General features: G+C 39.3%; 1 pseudogene; it reads right to left on the bottom strand.

Moving 5' to 3' along the window:
* Positions 1 to 6,709: 6,709 nt before the first annotated feature.
* Positions 6,710 to 7,369, bottom strand: LOC102875847 (annotated as a pseudogene).
* Between the last annotated feature and the right edge of the window lie 349 nt (positions 7,370 to 7,718).

The following is a 7,718-nucleotide window of genomic DNA, read 5'->3' as shown; positions in this document are numbered from 1 at the left end:
AACAGAAAAATATTGACTAGATAAGGAAATACATCCATATGGAATGTTGTTGTTGTTATGTGCAGTTGAGTCGCTTGCGACTCATAGCGACCCTGTGTACAACAGCCCTAAACCCTGCTTTATCCTGTGCCAATCTCACTACCTCTGACACATCCATCCCGATTACCCCAGTCACTGAATCAATCCACCTCATAGAAGGTCTTCCCCTCCTGCGCTGTCCCTCCACTCTGCCCAGCATGATGTCCCTCTCCAAAGACCTGTCTCTCCTTACAGCATGTCCAAAGTATGTCAGGTGAAGCCCCAGAATCCTTGCCTCCAAGGAGCAGCCTGGTTTAACCCTCTCTAGGATGAATCTATTTGTTTTCTTGGCAGTCCATGGTACATTCAGTACTCTTCTCTAGCACCACAGCTCAAAGGCGTCAATTCTCCTTCTATCCTCCCTAGTCATTGTCCAACTCTCTGATGCATAACAAGTGATTGCAAAAACTATGGCTTCGTCTCCAGAGAGACACCATTGCTCTTGAGTACTTTAGAGAGGTCCCTAACCGCAGGCTTTCCCATCGCAATACGTTTTTTGATTTCCTGGTTACTGGTGCCAAGAGTGTTGACCGTGGAGCCGAGCAAACTGAAGCTGTGAACAATCTCAATCTCTTCACCATCCATCTTGATGCTACCGATTGGTCCAGTAGTGAGAATTTTGTCTTCTTGACATTGAGCCTCAGTCCATATTGAAGGCTGCAGTCCTTGACCCTCTGCAGTAAGTGCATGAGGTCCTCCTCAGTTTGAGCAAGCAGGGTTGTGTCATCTGCATAACGAAGATTGTTGATAGATCGTCCACCAATCCTAACGCCACGCTTCTCCTCATAGAGCCCAGCCTCTCGGATAATCTGCTCTGCGTACAGGTTGAAAACATATGGAGACAGGACACATCCCTGGCGTATACCCTTCCCAATTTTGAACATGCAGTGTTGCCCTGCTCTAAACATAGTATTACTGTGGTATTTCCATAAATATGCAGCCGTGTTCATACTTATCATCAACTGTCATGGTGATAAATGTGCACTAGGAGCCAGTTCATGCTCAAGTGTAACTTACTGCAGTTCTAGAATTTACACCTCTCAATACGTGAAGAAAAAAAAAAAGTATTGCCATATCTAGTTCACAAATGAGAAAGCTAGGATTTAAAGAATTTACCTACCTCAAAGGAGATGTCCAAGATTTGACTACATGATAGTTTGGGGGCCAACACTGTTTGTTCTTAGCTGCTTAATATGATTGCCTCTCAGAAGGTGAATAGGCAGCATGTTCATGAGAATCAAATTTGCCAACATTTGTGGCCGTTGGAATAGTGGAGGCAAGTGTTTCACCTCGTTAGCCAGTTTGAAACAACAAAGAACTGAAGTCGTCATGAATTTTCCTGTGAAGAATGGAAGGAATTTTAGACCTGCCTCCTGTTTGGCAAGTTAAATTCTGCTAACCCCTCAAAGATCATTCATCGGAGAAGCAGCACTTGGTAGAAGCCCTGGAGAACCTTACATTGCCTTTTTTTTGTACATTTTTTAAACTTTTAAAAATTTCATACTAATTTTATTTCTGTAACTATCAACTTGCTTAAATTCTGCCTTCTCAATCTTGTCCTATTCAAAACAAGTGGGTTTTTCTTAAAAGCAGAACTCTCTGGAGCGTTGGTATCAGCTTACTCTGAGCACTTGGAGAGCAGCTTTCTCATCCTGAGAGGAAAACCAAAATGCAGATGTACTGAGGCTCACCTTCAAAGGTGATGTTTCCAAAGTCAAACCTTCAGTTGAAAGTTGTGCCTTGAATCATGTGCTCTGGACAGTGGGGGTGGCGGGGTATTTAATTAATCCCCACTTATTTCATGACTTACTTTCCAGAATCTCACAGGTTTTGCTCAGCTCCAAATGGAAGAACCCAATGTGATGCAGAAATGAGATTGGGATGTTTTATCTTCCAGCTATATCGCCAGTGTGGTTGTATGAATTGTACTATTTCTTGTTAGTTAAAAAAACATTGAATATCAACCATGTAAAATACTAGTTGTACAGTGGTGAATGGAACTTCCTAGTGGGAAATAGTTCCTGTTAGACAATTTCCTATTTCTAATTGGGAAAATTGCTGCAAAGAAGTGTTAGGAACATCTGGCAGAGGCCTTTACCCTAGTTTTAGAGGGAAGGATGTGGGTGGAGGCAGATTTCTAGTTAATTATGCTTAACATGAGAAAAGGAGAGGATTGCATTGAGGATTCCAGGCTTCATTCTAACAATAGTGCCATTTTTCTGTTTTAAAGGACAAGTTGGCCTGTGTTCCAAAGTTTAATCTTCCATGTCCTCAACACAGTGTAATGAATTATATACAAGTAGTAACATTACTTGAATTGATTTTGCATGTGAAGAAATTTACGTGCAAGGAGATAAAGCATGTAGTTTGCATAAGGTCACTCAGCTAACACCTAGTGGCTAAGTGTGGTAGCCAGGACTAGGTTCTCATATAGAGGAGCTGCCTTTCATTTTTCCAAAACATTGTAACCACCAGGAATATGGGTGTAGGAGGGCCCAGGGATATTGAATTGCCTTAAAACTGGGCTCTGGAGTTAAGAGCAGTATTTCAACTGGTTCAGCTCCCTGCTGAGAATTTGCATCCTTCCTTTCTCTCTCTCTCTCTCCCTCCCTCTCTCCTTCTACACTAACACGTGGATTTTGATTGAGTTTCATTGTGTGTCTATGTGTGTCTTTAGGGGAGGGGGCCAGTGGAAGTACAAATATAAGCCCATAGCTTTGGCTATGCTTTTTGCCTCTTAGAATGAGGGGAGGGGGCCAGTGGAAGTACAAATATAAGCCCATAGCTTTGGCTATGCTTTTGCCTCTTAGAATGGAAAATGACAACTATCCATCAGCAGTAAGACTGGCCTGGAGTTTGTTGAGGCATCAACTGGTGGCATAGTGGCATTTGCTGTATTGTGTTCCAAAGCACCTAGTCTATGGGTGGTGTGTGGTGGTTGGTGATAGTGATAGGGTTGGTGAGCATCATGCAAGGATGGTGGCAAATGACACAGTGTGATTTTTTCTAATAACTAGACTGCATGTTATTTGTTGATGTGAACAGATCAGCTAGTCCTGTAGGCTGAGGCTGTGGGCTGGGCGGGAGGATAAAGAACAGCCTTCAAACTGTCAGATGCTATTTGTGATGTTTATGCAAAAAAAAAAGTGCTTGACACTACAACCTGCTTGACAATAAAGACGGCAAGAAGTTTAGAACCATTATTTTTGCTAGAACACAGACAGGCTTTTCAAATGTTTTGTAGTCTTCCTGTTTCCTGCAGGGGTCTGTGGAGAGTTTGTACATCATCTACTCAAATTTAAGAAAGCGATTAGCAGTTATGTGTGAAAGAAGGGAATTGTAATTTTCCACTCTGTCTTTGAAAACCTACCTGCTTTGGTTACGCTTCTCATTGAATACATTAGATCCAGTCATAAAGGAAAGCTGACAGGTGGGGAAGCATCTTCTCTTTTACCTTAACAAGTGTTATTTTTCTTTTTTCAAAAAATGTAAAATGTAAATATTCATTGTTGTGGTTCTGAATATACACAGGCCAGTTTGGTCAATTCTGCACATACAGTTCAGTGATGCTAATGATAGTCTTTGAATTATGCAACATTTCCTCCCTTTGCAGAAATGTTCTTCCCCAGTTGCTTTGATAGAAGGACATGCGCTTCCTTTGCTGCTGTTGTTTTTAATCTCTAGGCAACGGACAGGGATATAGAAAGTGAAAGACCTCTTTTAGATGCCAGTCTTCTCTAGAGACATTGACTCTTTACTTGTTTCTTCATTATATATTCCATGAAATACAAACCTATTCTATTTATAGTATGCATACTATTGCATACTCTGTTTATTTACACTATTTTTTGGAATGACTCTATGTCAACACAGAATTCTATTCCATTCTTTTTAGTAGTTGTATGATTCCAGTGTATGAAATGATTGGAATCTATTTAACTAATCTTCTATTTAGGGAGCTCTGGTAGCTTAGTAGTAAGAAGATGTGGTTCATTCCCAAAGGCACACAGTTCAAATCCACCCCTTACTCCACAGGAGAAGGAGAGGCAGACTCATGTAAATTACTGCCTTTGAAAACCACTGGAGTTTCAGCTGTGGGTCGGTTCTGATAACACACAGCAACAATAGTCTCCTGTTTAGATCTTAAAGCATTTCTAAGCAGTCTTGAAAGGTATATCCTTAAATTCATGAATTCACACGCATCTCAGGACATCTGTAGGATACATAGTGTCAGTGTATATGCACCTTGTTGTTCTTGTTTTCATATGTCATGTGGTTGGTTACAGCTGGCAGGCACACAAACCACTCAGTGCACCACACTCCCCAGTCCTCTGCCGTCTCATGATTACTGCTATGCTTGAGCCCATTCTTAAAGCCACATTAACAACCCATCTCTTTGAAGGCCTTTCTCTTTTCTAATGACCTCCTGCTTTAATAAGCATGACCTTTTTTTCTCTCCAGAGACTCGTTCCCTCCTAATGACATTTTTCAGTATGAGAAGCAGAGTTTCACCATCCTCATCCTCAAAGATCATCCAAGACAGAGTTGTACTTCTTCCCAGAGTTTTTTGTTCTTTTGACAGCCTATGATAATATATTCAGTGTTTTGTGCCAGCCCCACAATTCTAAGGCATCAGCTCTTCTGCCCTCTTCCTTACTCATTGTTCGCCTTTCATGTACCTATGAAGCAACTGAAAATGTCATGGCTTGAGTCAGGCTCGCTTTAGTCCTCAGAGTGCCATCTGTACTCTTTAGCACTTAAAAGATGTCCCGTACAATTTGATGGGGGCGAGGAGAAGGAAATGGAAAGAATTTGTTCTTTGGATTTTGTAAATAAACTAGTAGAAATTTTTTTAAAAAAGAAAAAAAATTGAACTTGGTATAATGTACAATTACAAGTATTTTTCGTCTTATTAAAAAGAAGGGGGAAAAAAAGTATGCCCCGTAGAGCAGCCTGGTCCAGGGCTGTGCCGCAGTAGATTTCCTGACTGCTGCTCTCATCAGTGTTGATTCTGGATTCAAGTGAAATGAAAGCCTTGATATTTTAATCTTTTCCTCATTGATCATGATTTCGCATATTGGCTCTTTTTTATTAATTTTTTTATATTAGTTTGCATACAAAATTTGTATGCATTGTGTTTCATTTATATATAGTGTGTTGCATGCAGTGCTCTGATTTACATTGTGTTTCATAGTATGATTCTCATATATATTGTGTTTTAGAAAATTAATCACATTGATCCGTGCCCACCATTACTCCACCTTTTCATAGTATTGGTTCATTTTTTGAGGGTTTTTGTTTTCTTAATGTTGAAGTGTAATTTAGACTTACTTATTCCATAAGTACTTCATTGATTCTTCACATTCAACAAACAAGATTGTGTCATCTGCATATTGAAAGTTATTAATATGTTTTCTTACACGTTGTTTTTTCTACATTCCATCTTCTCAAATGATTTGCATAGCATACATATTGAATAAATATAAGGAAAGGATACAACTCAGACACACACCTTTCCTGATCTTAAACTATGCAGTTATCTCCTTGTTCCGTTTGAATGACTGCATCTTTATTTATGTACAAGTTTCTCATAAGCACAATTAAAAGTTCTGTAATTTACATTATTCTCTGTGTATAAATTGTTATCAACCCCATAACCTAATACCTTTGAGTTGTTGTTGTGTAGTGTAGAATCAGAACCAACCCATAGCGGACCCTCCCGTGGGTTTTCAGAGGCAGTTAATCACACGGGAGGAGATTACCCATCCTTCTCCCATGGAGCAACTCCTGGCCTTGACCCATGTGCCTTATGGATTACAGCACAACTTCTTGATACGAGGCCACCAGTGTTCCCTACTTATGGTGTAAGATCACTAATATAAAAAAAAAAAAACTAAAAAGTGGTTTGCAAACAGAAAAAAAATCATTCTTGGAGGGTTGATAGAGATGGAAAATGAGAGAATAGATATAAAAAAAATATAAATTTTTGCAAAGTTCCTAAGTGATAAAGAGTTAGACTCCCAACCCTAAGTCATGCTCTTTTTATTTTGCTTATCAGAAATATTCTCTTTGTTGATTTTGTTTAATGTTCTCCTATCCAGTTGAATTGTACAAAACCAAAATACTTCAGTTAAGAGAAGCCTGGAAAGTGTAGTCTTTTGAAAAAAACAAAACAAACAACACTAATGGAGTAAATAGTTATCTCCTTAGTTATTTCTCAGTTAGAAAATTTAATATGGGCTGGGTTTCAGATTAGTTGACCTCATTTGAAACTCATGTCTGGTTTCCTACGAAAACATTCTTGTCACTAGGCTACATTAAGAGAGTAACAGTTGAGTTTTCTTTTTTAATTTGGAGAAAATATATCTACATTTATTGTTCCTTCTTGCTAATTTTAGAGCTTTAACAAATTCAAATGAAAGTAACAGCCTTCCTGTAATTATTTTATATAATTACATGCATTCTGTGTTGCTTTGATTTTGTGAAAAAACTAATTTCAAATATGTATTAAATTATGTTGGAATGCCCAGTATGAGTGAAGGCTAGGAGATCTTTTTTTAATAAAAACAAAACAAAACACAAAAAAACCCCTCACACCACCAAACCAACATGTCTATTGTCCTTTTTGGCCTTAAAATTTCAGAAAGGGCACTTCAAATGGCTTAGTGTTTGCATGTCTCAGGGCCAAAGCATATGAATAGACTCTGGCATCCACTTTAAGATGTTCTTCAGCTACCAGAGCATCAAGTCTCTTCAGCAGGTCATTCTTTGGTAAGGAAATTACTTCCACAAATTCTCCATCTCCAGGTTTTGGTTTGGGTCTTACATTTTCAGGATCATCTCCATTAATTGTTACTGTCACAATATGTGCAGTACAGTTTGACAAACCTGGATCCATACATACAGCCGGCGAGCTTTCAGCAACATCACCTTTGTAACCAGTTTCCTCTTCAAGCTCCTGAAGAGCAGCTGCTTCTGGGCTTTCATTATCATCTATGAGACCTGCAGGGAATTCTATACAATAGCCACCCATTGGAGGACGGAACTGTTTCATCAGAACAATACATTCATAATGAAGACTTCTTTGCAGCACTGGAATAATTGCCATACCATCGGCTGACTGTCCTTTCCTGGTTGTTGTGCGTTTCACAGTTTCCCAAGTTCTTGTTTTACCAGTAGGATCCATGTAGATTGTTTTTTCAAGTTTGACCCATTTTCCTTCTGAAATTATCTCCTCTGAAATAATAGACTGTTTGGCTGTTTGAGGAGAGTTCATTGCTTGGTTTTCCATTTTCACACTGGAAAGTTGTTGCAGTCTTCAGTGAAGAAGTTCAGGCTTCTCCACCACCTTGCTTCTTAGCTCCTCTTTGATTTGTAGACTGGAAGAGTCCTTGAAAAAAAAAAAGAAAATCAAGGCATGCTCTTTGAATCCACCACCTTCTTCCTCCCACGAGATTTACTCCCTTTTAAAATATATTAGAATATCAGCTATGAGTCAGTTCCAGCTTGACAGCATGTAGCAGTAGTGATAGTATCTGGGGGAGAAGTGCATCTCAAACCCAAAGGCAAGCGCTTTAAATCCATCAGCTGCTGTCAGAGAAAGATGGGCCCTCTCCTGTCATGTGATTTACAGACTCTGA

Source organism: Elephantulus edwardii, unplaced genomic scaffold, assembly GCF_000299155.1.
Source record: "Elephantulus edwardii isolate Elephantulus edwardi_28Jun2011 unplaced genomic scaffold, EleEdw1.0 scaffold00007, whole genome shotgun sequence".
NCBI lineage: Eukaryota > Metazoa > Chordata > Mammalia > Macroscelidea > Macroscelididae > Elephantulus > Elephantulus edwardii.
This window is presented reverse-complemented; position numbering and strand designations above follow the sequence as displayed.